Here is a 16,548-nt window from a genome sequence, read left to right on the forward strand (position 1 = left end):
TTCAGGAAGCCATCTCCTGAAACACACACACTCAAATACAAACTACAACACAGAAACTGGGGAACGTAACAGTGAGTAAAACATTTAAATGTGTTAACCCTCGCAAGGCTACCGGCCCAGACGGCATCCCTAGCCGTGTCCTCAGAGCATGCGCAGGCCAGCTGGCTGGTGTGTTTACGGACATATTCAATCAATCCTTATCCCAGTCTGCTGTTCCCACATGCTTCAAGAGGGCCACTATTGTTCCTGTTCCCAAGAAAGCTAAGGTAACTGAACTAAATGACTATCGCCCTGTAGCACTCACTTCCATCATCATGAAGTGCTTTGAGAGACTAGTCAAGGACCATATCACCTCCACCCTACCTGACACCCTAGACCCACTCCAATTTGCTTACCGCCCCAATAGGTCCACAGACGACGCAATCGCAATCACACTGCACACTGCCCTAACCCATCTGGACAAGAGGAATACCTATGTAAGAATGCTGTTCATCGACTACAGCTTAGCATTTAACCCTGGGTCTCGAGCCCGCCCTGTGCAACTGGGTCCTGGACTTCCTGAAGGGCCGCCACCAGGTGGGGAGGGTAGGAAACAACATCTCCACCCCGCTGATCCTCAACACTGGGGACCCACAAAGGTGCGTTCTCAGCCCTCTACTGTACTCCCTTTTCACTCATGACTGCATGGCCATGCAAGCCTCCAACTCAATCATCAAGTTTCCATTTACATTTACATTTAAGTCATTTAGCAGACGCTCTTATCCAGAGCGACTTACAAATTGGTGCATTCACCTTATGATATCCAGTGGAACAACCACTTTACAATAGTGCATCTAACTCTTTTAAGGGGGAGGGGGGGTTAGAAGGATTACTTTAGCCTATCCTAGGTATTCCTTAAAGAGGTGGGGTTTCAGGTGTCTCCGGAAGGTGGTGATTGACTCCGCTGACCTGGCGTCGTGAGGGAGTTTGTTCCACCATTGGGGTGCCAGAGCAGCGAACAGTTTTGACTGGGCTGAGCGGGAACTGTACTTCCTCAGAGGTAGGGAGGCGAGCAGGCCAGAGGTGGATGAACGCAGTGCCCTTGTTTGGGTGTAGGGCCTGATCAGAGCCTGAAGGTACGGAGGTGCCGTTCCCCTCACAGCTCCGTAGGCAAGCACCATGGTCTTGTAGCGGATGCGAGCTTCAACTGGAAGCCAGTGGAGAGAGCGGAGGAGCGGGGTGATGTGAGAGAACTTGGGAAGGTTGAACACCAGACGGGCTGCGGCGTTCTGGATGAGTTGTAGGGGTTTAATAGCACAGGCAGGGAGCCCAGCCAACAGCGAGTTGCAGTAATCCAGACGGGAGATGACAAGTGCCTGGATTAGGACCTGCGCCGCTTCCTGTGTGAGGCAGGGTCGTACTCTGCGAATGTTGTAGAGCATGAACCTACAGGAACGGGTCACCGCCTTGATGTGAGTTGAGAACGACAGGGTGTTGTCCAGGATCACGCCAAGGTTCTTAGCACTCTGGGAGGAGGACACAATGGAGTTGTCAACCGTGATGGCGAGATCATGGAACGGGCAGTCCTTCCCCGGGAGGAAGAGCAGCTCCGTCTTGCCGAGGTTCAGCTTGAGGTGGTGATCCGTCATCCACACTGATATGTCTGCCAGACATGCAGAGATGCGATTCGCCACCTGGTTATCAGAGGGGGGAAAGGAGAAGATTAATTGTGTGTCGTCTGCATAGCAATGATAGGAGAGACCATGTGAGGATATGACAGAGCCAAGTGACTTGGTGTATAGCGAGAATAGGAGAGGGCCTAGAACAGAGCCCTGGGGGACACCAGTGGTGAGAGCACGTGGTGCGGAGACAGATTCTCGCCACGCCACCTGGTAGGAGCGACCTGTCAGGTAGGACGCAATCCAAGCGTGGGCCGCGCCGGAGATGCCCAGCTCGGAGAGGGTGGAGAGGAGGATCTGATGGTTCACAGTATCAAAGGCAGCCGATAGGTCTAGAAGGATGAGAGCAGAGGAGAGAGAGTTAGCTTTAGCGGTGCGGAGCGCCTCCGTGACACAGAGAAGAGCAGTCTCAGTTGAATGACTAGTCTTGAAACCTGACTGATTTGGATCAAGAAGGTCATTCTGAGAGAGATAGCAGGAGAGCTGGCCAAGGACGGCACGTTCAAGAGTTTTGGAGAGAAAAGAAAGAAGGGATACTGGTCTGTAGTTGTTGACATCGGAGGGATCGAGTGTAGGTTTTTTCAGAAGGGGTGCAACTCTCGCTCTCTTGAAGACGGAAGGGACGTAGCCAGCGGTCAAGGATGAGTTGATGAGCGAGGTGAGGTAAGGGAGAAGGTCTCCGGAAATGGTCTGGAGAAGAGAGGAGGGGATAGGGTCAAGCGGGCAGGTTGTTGGGCGGCCGGCCGTCACAAGACGCGAGATTTCATCTGGAGAGAGAGGGGAGAAAGAGGTCAAAGCACAGGGTAGGGCAGTGTGAGCAGAACCAGCGGTGTCGTTTGACTTAGCAAACGAGGATCGGATGTCGTCGACCTTCTTTTCAAAATGGTTGACGAAGTCATCTGCAGAGAGGGAGGAGGGGGGAGGAGGGGGAGGAAGATTCAGGAGGTAGGAGAAGGTGGCAAAGAGCTTCCTAGGGTTAGAGGCAGATGCTTGGAATTTAGAGTGGTAGAAAGTGGCTTTAGCAGCAGAGACAGAAGAGGAGAATGTAGAGAGGAGGGAGTGAAAGGATGCCAGGTCCGCAGGGAGGCGAGTTTTCCTCCATTTCCGCTCGGCTGCCCGGAGCCCTGTTCTGTGAGCTCGCAGTGAGTCGTCGAGCCACGGAGCAGGAGGGGAGGACCGAGCCGGCCTGGAGGATAGGGGACATAGAGAGTCAAAGGATGCAGAAAGGGAGGAGAGGAGGGTTGAGGAGGCAGAATCAGGAGATAGGTTGGAGAAGGTTTGAGCAGAGGGAAGAGATGATAGGATGGAAGAGGAGAGAGTAGCGGGGGAGAGAGAGCGAAGGTTGGGACGGCGCGATACCATCCGAGTAGGGGCAGTGTGGGAAGTGTTGGATGAGAGCGAGAGAGAAAAGGATACAAGGTAGTGGTCGGAGACTTGGAGGGGAGTTGCAATGAGAGATGACACTACAGTGGTTGGCTTGATTACCAACAACGACGAGACGGCCTACAGGGAGGAGGTGAGGGCCCTCGGAGTGTGGTGTCAGGAAAATAACCTCACACTCAATGTCAACAAAACAAAGGCGATGATCGTGGACTTCAGGAAACAGCAGAGGGAGCACCCCCCTATCCACATCGACGGGACAGTAGTGGAGAAGGTGGAAAGTTTTAGGTTCCTCGGCGTACACATCACGAACAAACTGAAATGGTCCACCCACACAGACAGCTTGGCGAAGAAGGTGCAGCAGTGCCTCTTCAACCTCAGGAAGCTGAAGAAATTCGGCTTGTCACCAAAAACACTCACAAACTTTCACAGATGCACAATCGAGAGCATCATGTTGGGCTGTATCACCGCCTGGTACGGCAACTGCTCCACCCACAACCGTAAGGCTCTCCAGAGAGTAGTGAGGTCTGCACAACGCATCACCGGGGGCAAACTACCTGCCCTCCAGGACACTTACACCACCCGATGTCACAGGAAGGCCAAAAAGATCATCAAGGACAACAACCACCCGAGCCACTGCCTGTTCACCCCGCTCTCATCCAGAAGGCGAGGTCAGTACAGGTGCATCAAAGCTGGGACTGAGAGACTGAAGAACAGCTTCTATATGAAGGCCATCAGACTGTTATACAGCCATCACTAACATTGAGTGGCTACTGCCAACATACTGACTCAAATCTCTAGCCACTTCAATAATTAAAAATTGGATGTAATAAAGGTATCACTAGCCACTTTAAACAATGCCAATTTATATAATGTTTACATACCCTACATCACTCATCTCGTATGTATATACTGTACTCTATACCATCTACTGCATCTTGCCTATGCCGTTTGGCCATCGCTCATCCATATATTTTTATGTACATATTCTTATTAATTCCTTCACACTTGTGTGTATAAGGTAGTTGTGAAATTGTTAGATTACTTGTTAGATATTACTTCATGGTTGGAACTAGAAGCACAAGCATTTCGCTACTCTCGCATTAACATCTGCTAACCATGTGTATGTGACATATACAATTTGATTTTATTTTATTTGGGTGTCAAGTAAGTGTTCCCCAAAAGTTTTACTGTGCGTGAACTTTCTAATACATTTTGCCATTACTAAATGTGTAATGTGATAAATGTTAACATAAAACATTTGATTAAGAAAATATTGAATCAGTTGTCTTCCTCAAATGACAGTTGTCTTCCTCACTTTGCAAGTGAGTGAATTTGATTTCAATGGTCCTCAACTCGCGGCTCAGTCATTTAATTCAGGTTAAGTGGAGATAGTCGTGAGTTTGCCTGCCCTGGAGCAGGTTAATTAAGGATTCGTTGCCAGAGAAATGTACCTGGCTAAAAGGTTAACCACTTTCATGTGACCGGTTATCCTGAGCTGAACTCAACGTTGACCAAAGTTACTTCACTAACTCCTCAAACCCGGTACACAGTATACCCCTCTGGTAACAAGCCGGTGACAATGCTACAGGCCGATTATCAGCACAAAACGTCATCACTGAGAGAGCAGACCCTACATCTCAAGCAAGAAGCATCAGCAATGCACTCACCAGCTCTTGTTTTTTATGTGACATGGACATGCTCCAACTGATGCCATTGCGTGAAGATGCACACCATGTAAGTGCAGGAGGACAATAATTGACTATTTCTGAGTGCTGTCATATCGACACTTCAAATCACATGTGTCACATGCTTCGTAAAAACAGATGTAGACGATCCGTGAAATGCTTACTTACGGGTACTTTTTTAACAATGCAGAGTTAAATATATATATAAAAAATGAAATAGTAACACAAGGAATAAATACACAGTGAACAACGAATAACAATGACGAGTAAAAATAACATGGCTATATACAGGGTGTACCAGTACTGTGTCGGTGTACAGGAGCGCGAGGTAATTGTGGGTAGGGTTGAAGATACTGTAGGTAGGGTTAAAGTGACCAGACAACAGCTATTTAGCAGTCTTATTTGTCAGTCTAATGGCTTGGGGGTAGAAGCTGTTCAGGGTCTTGTTGATTCCAGACTTGGTGCATCGGTACCGCTTGCCATGCGGTAGCAGAGAGAACAGTCTATGGGTTGAGTCTTAAAAAAAATGTTGGGCCTTCCTCTGACACTGCCTGGTATAGAAGGCCTGAATGGCAGGGAGCTCGGCCTCAGTGATGTACTGGGCCGTACTCACCACCCTCTGTAACGCCTTGCCGTCGGGTGCCTTGCAGTTGCCGTACCAAGCGGTGATGCAGCCAGTCAAACTCTCTTAATCGTACAGCTGTAGAACTTTTTGAGGATCTGAGGGCCCAGGGCCCAGATCACACTTGCCGCTTATAATGATGTGTAGCCTACTGAGGCCCATTTGTTCTAGTGTTAAACCTTTCTTTCTTTCAGTCTGTTGAATAGGAGGAATGATATTCATGTGTTCATAAGCTCGTTGACTTACTGTAACTGTACGTTTTTGTCATCATGTTGGTAACACTTTACTTTTAATTGGTTTTATACCTATGTGGTAATACTGTACATGGTAATACTGTACATAATTACGTTGTTGTTACATAATATTTTACGGAACTGTTATGGGCAAGTGTACTTAGTTTTTTGTTCTCTTTAACTCTGATATATTCAAACAGTATTACTGTGTTCAGTAGCTTTTGCATTTGGAGAACGTTTGGATTCCTGATGGACCACACTGTGTCATAGCATTTGCATTGGACTTCTATTGATATCAACTGGGTAAGGTGTTTGTTTACTGTTGACGGAACAGTGATTAACAAGTATTTACACTGGAATAACATAAAGGTAGCATTGTGTTAATGTTTACTTCGTTTATTAATACTATGTAATATGGCGATGAACCCTGCATCTGTACACGAATGATATGCCATTTTTCTTCTTCTAAAAGCATTCAATTGAAAGGTTTATGACTGTTCTTGAAAAAAACGGCTTGAAGCTGTCAGGGTCTGTGCTGCGATAAAAACCGGAGGAGGAGAATGACACCTTCACAGTGTCATATGAAAGAAATCAAATTCTCCCAGGCCCACTGTATGGAACAGATAGGCTTCCCTTTCTCCCCCCACAAACATTCCACCATATTAACTTATTCAAATAAGAAGTCAAGTCAGAGCGTTTGAGCCTAGACCTGTCCAAAAGAGCACAGCTCAATGAAAGAAAATTGGGGTGATTGTACTTTGGAATTAATGCTTTTTTATCTCCTCCCCCTCGCCATTGATTCATAATGAAAATGTAGAAAGGGGGACAGAGAAAGTGGAAAGAGTCTGCAAAGAGACTGAATGTGCTCATAGAAGTGAATGGCTGACTTATTGACCTGATCTAATGATATTGAAGGCCAGCCTGTCTCCTAGAGGGAGTCTTTATGCTTAACTGTCAGAGTTTGTGGCCTTTCCACTTTTCTTTCTCTTTTTTTCCCTAGCCATTTCTTTTCAGCAATCAGGACCCCCAATCAGAGAGGTGAAAGGTCACCTGCTGATCTCTGTTTCACCTGAATATCATTGTCAGCTCTGTACAGTATGTGCGTATATGCCATTTCAGTGCCCCCATTTAATGTAGCTCAGACTTGATGACAATATATAATATATTATTCTGAGCATGACTGATTGGGAGTCATGGCAGAGGTTAACAGCGGGAGTCAGAGCACCAGTATACTAGTAAGCAATGGTCTACCCTTTAAACCTGCAGGATAATGAAAGCTGTGTGACTCATCCACTGTTGACATTTTCAGATTTTGTTTCCTTACTTTTAATTGTTTCTTGTGTTGGAGACTTTATTTTTTTCTTTGAAAACAGACTCTTTTTCAGTCCCTCAAGAAGAGAGATCCCATGCTGTGTGGCAGATTGAAGACAACACATTTGAAAATCAACTGCTTGGCTAGGTAATTTGGCTAATGGACTAATCTGAGCTCAACTTTGTAAATGAGGGTTTTATGAGGTGACTCAGGGAAAACATTCCACCAATGTCATGGATGATGAACATGAAATTGAGCAATCACATTGAGAGAGAAACTCTACAGTGCCTGAGGAGAAAGAAGCGCTTGGCTTGTGCCACTTTTAATAATGACACAGTACTAAATGTAATGTATGGATATGGTAGAATCTCACTTCTGTGCTTCAATAATGTATTTCAGAGAGAACAGTGTGAGCAAGATGATGAGCAGGTAAGCTGTAGGTCAGCTTCTTTTATTCTATTCTATTAAGCGTACAGCATACATATGCATCTTAAAACATAGAATGACCCAGAGGTTTTTTTTGAGAATGTGTTTCATGTGCAATGTTTAATTTTAGACCAAAGTTTGGCCTTGGTGATTAATGATTGTTCCAATGCTCCAATTGTCCTTCCAGGACAATCTGAACCCAACGCCTTTGTCCCCCAAGGGATTGCAGCTGACCTAAAACTTGCTATAAATGACCAATGCCAACCAATGTACTAATAATGTTAGAATACTATACTATTGCATAGTGCAAGTGGGTGCAGCTTTGTTTTATAAGGCAAATTTACATTAGGAACAACGTAAAGTTAGAATGTTTTTGACAAAAACAAACGTAAAAAAACATTCGACCAATAATCACCAATCAGTCTTTATGACACATTACAAACCTTCCAGCATGAGCACACACATCCTTCACACTGTCAAACTCTCTTCTGTTGCCGCAATCTCTTGAGATCAAATTTAGAGTCGTAGAAAAACCTTCTGTATAACACCCTGTTACACTGGGCAAAGCGACAGAGAACAATATGTCTGTTTTTATTTAGAACTAACCAGCAATCTGATGCATGAGGACAGGCCGGTGGCTGCAGTTGCATTTACAATCCCAGGGCATGAAGAAAGACTCAAATTGTACCATCTGGAGGTCAAAGCACTCTCAATGTAAAGCTCCGAATATGCTTTGTTTACCTGCTGACTCTGGATATTGAAGATCCGTGTCCAGTCTTTTAGCGATCAGCCGGTGATTGGCAGGCAAGTGGTTCCTCTGTGTACATGGCCGTCAGATCAAGGACACACTGTCCTTGACCTCAAGTCTAGCTGAGTTGCATACATTTGGTAGTTGTGCCCTCGGTATCAAAGGCATTCAGAGGATTACTGGCTTTTGTTTTATCAAGGCAACATAATCTACAAGAATGGGAATAGGAAAATAATGACTCCTAACAAAAAGATAGTTCTGTACAATGGGTAATGACAATTTGATGTTGAATGTTCAAACAAATCACTGCAAATTGCTCTAAGTGTCTGTTCTTTCCTACGTTAGTTCAAATACCATTTCTATTATCTTGTAGCATTTTTGTCATGCAGGAACTTTTTAATGATAATTGAATTATTCTGTTGAGTTGTGAAACTCTTACAGTTGTTCATTATATGCATTGAAGGTAGTTGATGTCTTACTATTCTTTACTGTTGAATGCATATATCAGATACCTATCAGATATCATCAGTCATTCGAATCAGGTATTCAAAGGGATTCAATAAAAACCTTGAAATAATAGCCAGAGGGTGTGTTTTAAACCAATGGGTTGTTTTCCCCACGTGAATAACCATGCATACCCTTTCTAAGTGTTAACTTAGTAAACAGCCAAGTGACTCCTTGTTCTACAGCCAAGAAGGTTGCTGAATGGTGGGGAACGGGAGATTGACAACCTGGGGAGAGACACCTGGGGAGGGCAGAGTGGGGAGGGGGGAGAGGATGCTGCAGGTGTTGCTCTGATGGCAGCCGGACCGCAGTTTCCTGCCACTCAAGCGCCTGCTTGCCCCTGCAGGTGGGCCTTGAGTGTTTTCTGGTGCCCCCATACCTCGGGCACACGCCCACCTCCTCTCACGAGTCAGAGTGCCACCTGCAGCTAAGGCATGAGGCCTACCTGTCTAACACATCCAACTTCTTAGCACTAGAAGAAATCAACAGACTGTTCTCTGTTCGTGGAGACAATCCTGTCTACTTCCCTGCTGTGATTCAAAGTGAGTGTTGTTATGGTTGTATTTGAATCTGAAAGCCTGTGTACAGTACTTTTTTTGTTCTGTATTTCAGCATTTTTTCAATATTACATTTGTATGAATATAATATATAGGAATGCATTTAAATGTATGTATTTTGCATATTTAGTGTTCTTGTATGTTTGTGCCAAATAAACTGTGTGCTTCCCATTCCCTAATAGCATTTGTCATCTTTGAGGCCAGACTGAGGTATCACATTCTACCCATGCCATACCTGACCACACTACTAAAACACTCTAATTTGCATTTAGAGTGAATGCAATGCTGCCAGTGGTTCTGTGCTGCTTGGACAAAGCCTCTTCTTGCAGTTGTCGTAGCAGGGAATGAAACAATAGTCATTTGCGTTGGGTGTGAATCCTCATTTGGAAGTATTTTGGCTGCATTTCTGAGCTAATAACCGTTTATTGTTAAAGCCGGAATCCATAGCGGTAAAACTACCATGTCCGTTTGTGATATTACAGCAACAAAGACACTAATTTGGGAAAAACCATACTTTCCCTCTGACATCATTGCACATCATTACACGTGCAATAAACAGCAGAGTATATACAATTTTAAAAAGTTTTTTTTACCACAATGCTGGATGTCCATTTCCTAAAAGCAAAAACAATAACAAATGCTCCTGTGGCGGCTAGTGGCTTTGTCTCGCCTATCGCGAATCTCAGCATTAAGTGAACAAGTGTATGTAATTCTAAAATCATCATCTCAATAAGAGTAACCTGGAAGTCCCTAGTTTGAAAGGTTCAAGGCAACGTAGCTTGATGAAAACCATCATTCATACAAAATAAGAAATATTGTACATTTGAAACCAAAAGGCATATCAATAATAAGTACAGTATCTTAAAACATTTCATTTTGCAGATTGGGTTATTTCACCTGTTCTGTTTTGGCCATGCTGGGTCCTAAGCAACAGTAACACCTGACATCATGCCGAATAACTGCCCTCCTGCCTCTGACAGATGAAATAGGAATTACTCCAATGAAATCAACCCGTCAATCTGTCACTGTAGAGGGATTGGAAAGAATTCCACAATAGACAAGTACATCTTTGCACATGTAATGGAACAGCAGTCTGTACCATTGACAGGGCAGGTAACAGAATGTGAATAATTTATTGTAGGTGCCATCATCTCTATGGCTTTTAGTGTTAGCCCCTCTGGTCTTACTGTGATTTTAGTTGTGTAACTGAATAAAGGAGTTAGGGTAGTTTGTCGTGGCTGGATACACTAATTGGTAACAGCATCTATCGTCTAAGGGTTTGAATTTTCCAGAGGGTTATTATTCAAATATGGAGTGGCACTAGAAAATCAATTGCAAGTGTCACAGATTAAATTGTACACATCATTCCAACGGGTCCCTTGAGACAGATGCGGTAGAAAATACCTTACTACTGTGGATAGTAATGAGGAAATTGTCCCTCCATCTGATCCATGCAGACTGCTTAGCCAATGTGTGTCAGGACTCGGTAGAATGTACAGCACGTACGAATAGAGCCATGTAATAAAAATGCAGCTTTAATTGATGTACCTTAAAGAGCCACTGAACACGCCGATTGGCACGTGTGTTTTGCTGTTGCTCATTAGAAAAACGCCATTTCTTTCCTGACCGATTCCGCGTTTGGTTAATTATGTTTGTCCCCATGAGACACTGTAGACACGGCAGACTATATCACTTCCTCAAAATCCCAAGAAATCTGTCATTCATTTGGACATCAAACTAAGGTGTTTGGTGCAGTACTAGGGATGGATGGAAATGTACAGAATTGGCAGCGGTAGAAAAATGCAGGGTGGTCATGCTTTTTCAATATCAGTCAACGGGAGGGTTTAGTATTTTTTAAATCTAGTCCAGGGTAGGGTTATGTTATTTGTGTTTTAGAAATGGTTGCTTATTAGGTTTTATATCGATGTGTGCCCGATGACACCCCTCATCTCTGATTCTCAGCTGAGCGCGCAATATCAAGTGTGCCTATAGGCTATTTAGTGTGGTCTCAATCGAATTGGCTATAGGCTACGAAGTGCATGCTCGGAGAAGCACAGAGCAAAGTTATATTTCTTTGATAGCTGCTGGGATGGTGTAAATACAACTAGGCTGCATTACAATGGATATTCCAACCCTGAGCCCTGGGCTGCCTCTGCTCTTGCTGAGCAAAAACATTTTTGTGTGCTGCTTAACCAATGCTATTCTGTGTAGGCCTACAGTGAAAGTTCAGGAAGAGAGTCAAAGGCTTCTTCCGAATTTTTTCATTTATTCGACCTCGTCCAGATAATGTAATATCTTGCGGGCAGACTAGCCTATAGCCTATTTTCTGTTCAGTTTGAGAAGGAGAGCACAGAGATGAGAAGAAAGACTGGAGGTCAACTTTGATAGCTTGCTGCTACTGTCATTGATTTTAAGTTAAAAGAACAATATGTTTCTTGCCCAAGATGTATTTATCAGACTTATTGACCTCACAATAAGACAGATTCAAGTCATTTACATAGTGTTGCTGAAACTTGAAGCAGCAGCCGAGGCGCAATCAATCGGAAATGGACAGCTCATGGGCTTTGTGTTGGAGCCTATTTCTTCCTATTTAAGAAATAAGAGGTTGGCCTACCTGTTTTACAGACACAATTATGCTATATCCATAGATCCAGTGAAGAGCTGTTAAGTTAATACCAGGACTCGAATTAAGGGGGTATGAGAAGGTATGCCAAAGTCCTACTTTTATTGAAGAAAATGGCAAAAAGCACAGGCCTACCACTTGTTAGTTTAAGATTTTGAAGAAAATACAAGGGATCCGATTTATATAAAGTGATCTATAACAGAGCTTTGGTCCATGATGCTTTAACAAACAAGTTGTAAAATACCCGGGAACGACGTGACTCTGATGCATATGGGGATATCATTGTTTAGTTTCTTTGACATTCAGAGGCTGAGCTACAACCTTCTATAGCTGAGAAGACAAAAAATGTACTTTGCTTTGGAAGTAATCTAATTCCGTCACTATCAATTGATTAAGTTATTCACTTTCTGTACAATAGAAGATTTTTAAACCCAGACAACTTTTAAGGAAACAATTGTGACCTTCTCTCGTTGGCTTAAGCTATGGAAGAAGAGTAGCAAGCAGTAAAAGCTTACATACATTTTTCTGTGTCTGTAGGCCTACTCTGTCAAAATTCCTGCGTTGCCATGTAATACTTACAGGACAAAGGTTCTAAAACTGCATATCTAAGGCTCTTGTCTGTCCAAGAAGTGAGGTTAAACGGTAGGCATGTTCTCTGCTTTCCACTTTATGTGAGGGCCCTCGGAGTGTGGTGTCAGGAAAATAACCTCACACTCAACGTCAACAAAACAAAGGAGATGATCGTGGACTTCAGGAAACAGCAGAGGGAGCACCCCTATCCCCATTCACATCGACGGGACAGTAGTGGAGAGGGTAGAAAGTTTTAAGTTCTACCTGCCCTCCAGGACACCTACACCACCCGATGTCACAGGAAGGCAATAAAGATCATAAAGGACAACAACCACCCGAGCCACTGCCTGTTCACCCCGCTATCATCCAGAAGGCGAGGTCAGTACAGGTGCATCAAAGCAGGGACCGAGACACTGAAGAACAGCTTCTATCTCAAGGCCAGCAGACTGTTAAACAGCCACCACTAACATTGAGTGGCTGCTGCCATACATGTAAAAAATGTATCACTAGCCACTTTAAACAATGCCACTTAATATATTGTTTACATACCCTACATTACGCATCTCATATGTATATACTGTACTCTATACCACCTACTGCATCTTGCCATCTTTATGTAATACATGTATCACTAGCCACTTTAAACAATGCCACTTAATATAATGTTTACATACCCTACATTACTCATCTCATATGTATATACTGTACTCGATACCATCTACTGCATCTTGCCTATGCCGTTCTGTACCATCACTCATTCATATATCTTTATGTACATATTCCTCATCCCTTTACAGGTAGCTGTTGTGAAATTGTTAGGTAAGATTACTCGCTGGTTATTACTGCATTGTTGGAACTAGATGCACAAGCATTTCGCTACACTTGCATTAACATCTGCTAACCATGTGTATGTGACAAATAAAATTTGATTTGATTTGATTTATATTTGAATTATTATTTGGGGTATAGAGAGGGGTTACCTTTTTCAATTGTTCAGTGAAGGTTTAGGTAAAATATATTTTTCTGAAGGGAGGGCCATTCATTTTAATTTCAGAGAGGTCTGATTTACTCCATGTAACCCTTATTATGAATAATGTTCACTCCCTTATGTAAATAAGGTATTTAAAAAATATATATAAATATGTAAAAATGTTTAAAAAAAAACTGTTTTCGCTTTGTCATTATGGGGTATTGTTTCTAGATTGACGAGGAACATTTTTTATTTGATCAATTTAAGAATAAGGCTATAAAGTAAGAAAATGTGGAAAAAGTCAAGGGATCTGAATAGTTTCTGCATGCACTGTTTAAACGGGAAAATCAACAACTCAACAATCAAAGCATTTAAAAGCACAAGACCAAAGCACAAAATATTTACATAAATCATTATTGTATCCTGGACATTATTTTGACCCTGTGTAAGCGATTTAATGATTATACCTTAACATTTAATTGGAATGATTGTTTTTCGTAGAATGCTAATGCTTGTGAACAGATGTCTTCCTTTTATGTACTTGAACACAGCGGTACACATTTTGTCCCCATACATTTAATAAAGCGCTGACTCAAAGTAACAGCCTTAAGGTGCAATTTAATCAGATTATCTACAGTATTCAACTCAGGGTTCAGTTCCTCTGTAAAGTCCAAATCAAAATTGACTAACACGTAGGAGATAATCAGATGTTTGTTTAGGAACGCAAGTAATCACAATCTGGTGTCTCAGCTCCAAACAAGTGTTGAACAACGGTTTAAGGGTATATCAAGGAGAGTTAATCAACACTTTCCATGGTGTATGGGGAATATCAATGGTACGTATCCTCATATTTATATAGTATGTCCTTCAGTTGGGGACATAATACATTTTATGTCACACCCTGATCTGTTTCACCTGTCTTTGTGATTGTTTCCACCCCCTCCAGGTGTCGCCCATCTTCCCCATTATCCCCTGTGTATTTATACCTGTGTTCTCTATTTGTCTGTTGCCAGTTCGTTTTGTTTCGTCAAGCCTACCAGCGTTTTTCCTTCGGTTCGTGTCTCTTTATTGTTCCTGTTCTCCAGTTTTCCAGATTTTGACCTTTTCTGCCTGCTCTGACCCTGAGCCTGCCTGCCGTCCGGTACCTTTGCCCCACCTATCTGGATTATTGACCCCTGCCTGTCCTTGACCTGTCTTTTGCCTGCCCCTGTTGGATTAATAAACTGTTAATAATTCGGCGTTGTCTGCATCTGGATCTTACCTGAAACGTATTATTTTTAAGAGCGACTGCCTTTAAAAAGCAACAAATCCCTTTGAAAACGACCTATGTGGTATCAATATAAATTGTAAATATAATCATTTTTTCAAGTCAGTCATGCCTAAAACAGAGTTTGGAACATCCATGCTTCACAACTGGTAAATGAACGTTGGGATTTGATTTGACGATGTACATTTGCCCACTATCATGGGGGGAAGAGCTGTAGTGATTGCTCTCTATCCTATAGCATAGACAGTGATATAGACATGTCCAGCAGCCCAACATTGTTTACATAAGTATTCAGACCCTTTGCTATGAAACTAAAAAACGAGCTCAGGTGCATCCTGTTTCCATTGATCATCCTTGAGATGTTTCTATAAATTTTCCACCTGTGGTAAATTCAATCGATTGGATATGATTTGGAAAGGCACACACCTGTCTATATGAGGTCCCACAGTTGACAGTGCATATCAGAGCAAAAACCAAGCCATGAGGTCGAAGGAATTGTTCGTAGAGCTCCGAGACTGGATTGTGTCGAGTCACAGATCTGGGGAAGGGTACCAAAACATTTCTGCACCATTGAAGGTCCTCAAGACCACAATGGCCTCCATCATTCTTAAATGGAAGAAGTTTGGAACCACCAAGACTCTTCCCATAGCTGGCTGCCCGGCCAAACTGAGCAATCGGGGGTGAAGGGCCTTGGTCATGGAGGTGACCAAGAACCCTGATGGTCACTCTGACAGAGCTCCAGAGTTACTCTGTGGAGATGGGAGAACCTTCCAGAAGGACAACCATCTCTTCATCAGGGATTTATGGTAGAGTGGCCAGACAAAAGCCACTCCCCAGTAAAAGGCGCATGACAGCCCGCTTAGAGCTTCCCAAAAGGCATCTAAAGACTCTCAGACCATGAAAAACAATATTCTCTGGTTTGATGAAACCAAGATTGAACTCTTTGGCCTGAATGCCACCATCACGTCTGGAGGAAACCTGGCAGTAAAGCATGGTGGTGGCAGCATCATGCTGTGGGGATGTTTTTCAGCAGCAGGGACTGGGAGATTAGTCAGGATCGAGGGAAAGATAAACAGAGCAAAGTACAGAGAGATCCTTGATGAAAACCTTTTCCAGAGCACTCAGTACCTCAGACTGGGTCGAAGGTTCACCATCCAACAAGACAACGACCCTAAGCACACAGCCAAGACAACGCAGGAGTGGTCTCTGAATGTTCTTGAGTGACGCTGCACTTGACACATTTATGAAATTGCTTATCCCAGTTACTAATAAGCATTCACCCATCAAGAAAATGACTGTGAAAACTATTACATCCCTGTGGATTGATAAGGAATTGAAAAATTGAATGGTTGAGAGGGATGAGGGAAAATAAATGGCAAATAAGTCAGGCTCCACAACTGATTGGCAAACGTACTGCAAATTGAGAAATCGTGACTAAACTGAATAAAAAGAAGAAGAAACTACACTATGAAAAAAAATGACAAAGAATGATAGTAAAATGCTTTGGAGCACCTTAAATTTAATTTTGGGCAAAAATGCAAACTCCACTCCCTCATTCATTGAATCAGATGGCTCATTCATCACAAATCCCACTGATATTGCCAACTACTTTAAAAAGAAATTGGGCAAGATTAGCAAACTTAGGCATGGCATGCCAGCAACAAATGCTGACACTACACATCCAAGTATATCTGACCAATTATGAAAGACAAGCATTGTAATTTTGAATTCCGTAAGTGAGTGTGGAAGTGGTGAAAAAGTGTTGTCGATCAACAATGACAAGCCACCTAGGTCTGACAACTTGGATGGAAAATTACTGAGGATAATAGCGGACGATATTGCCAGTCCATATCTTCAATTTAAGCTTATTAGAAAGTGTGTGCCCTCAGGTCTGGAGGGAAGCAAAAGTCATTCCCCTACCTAAGAATAGTAAAGCCCCCTTTACTGGCTCAGATCAGTGCAGCTTTTGACATTATCGATCATAGTCTGC

The sequence above is a fragment of the Salvelinus alpinus genome, chromosome 5, assembly GCF_045679555.1.
Source record: "Salvelinus alpinus chromosome 5, SLU_Salpinus.1, whole genome shotgun sequence".
NCBI classification, from domain to species: Eukaryota; Metazoa; Chordata; class Actinopteri; order Salmoniformes; family Salmonidae; genus Salvelinus; species Salvelinus alpinus.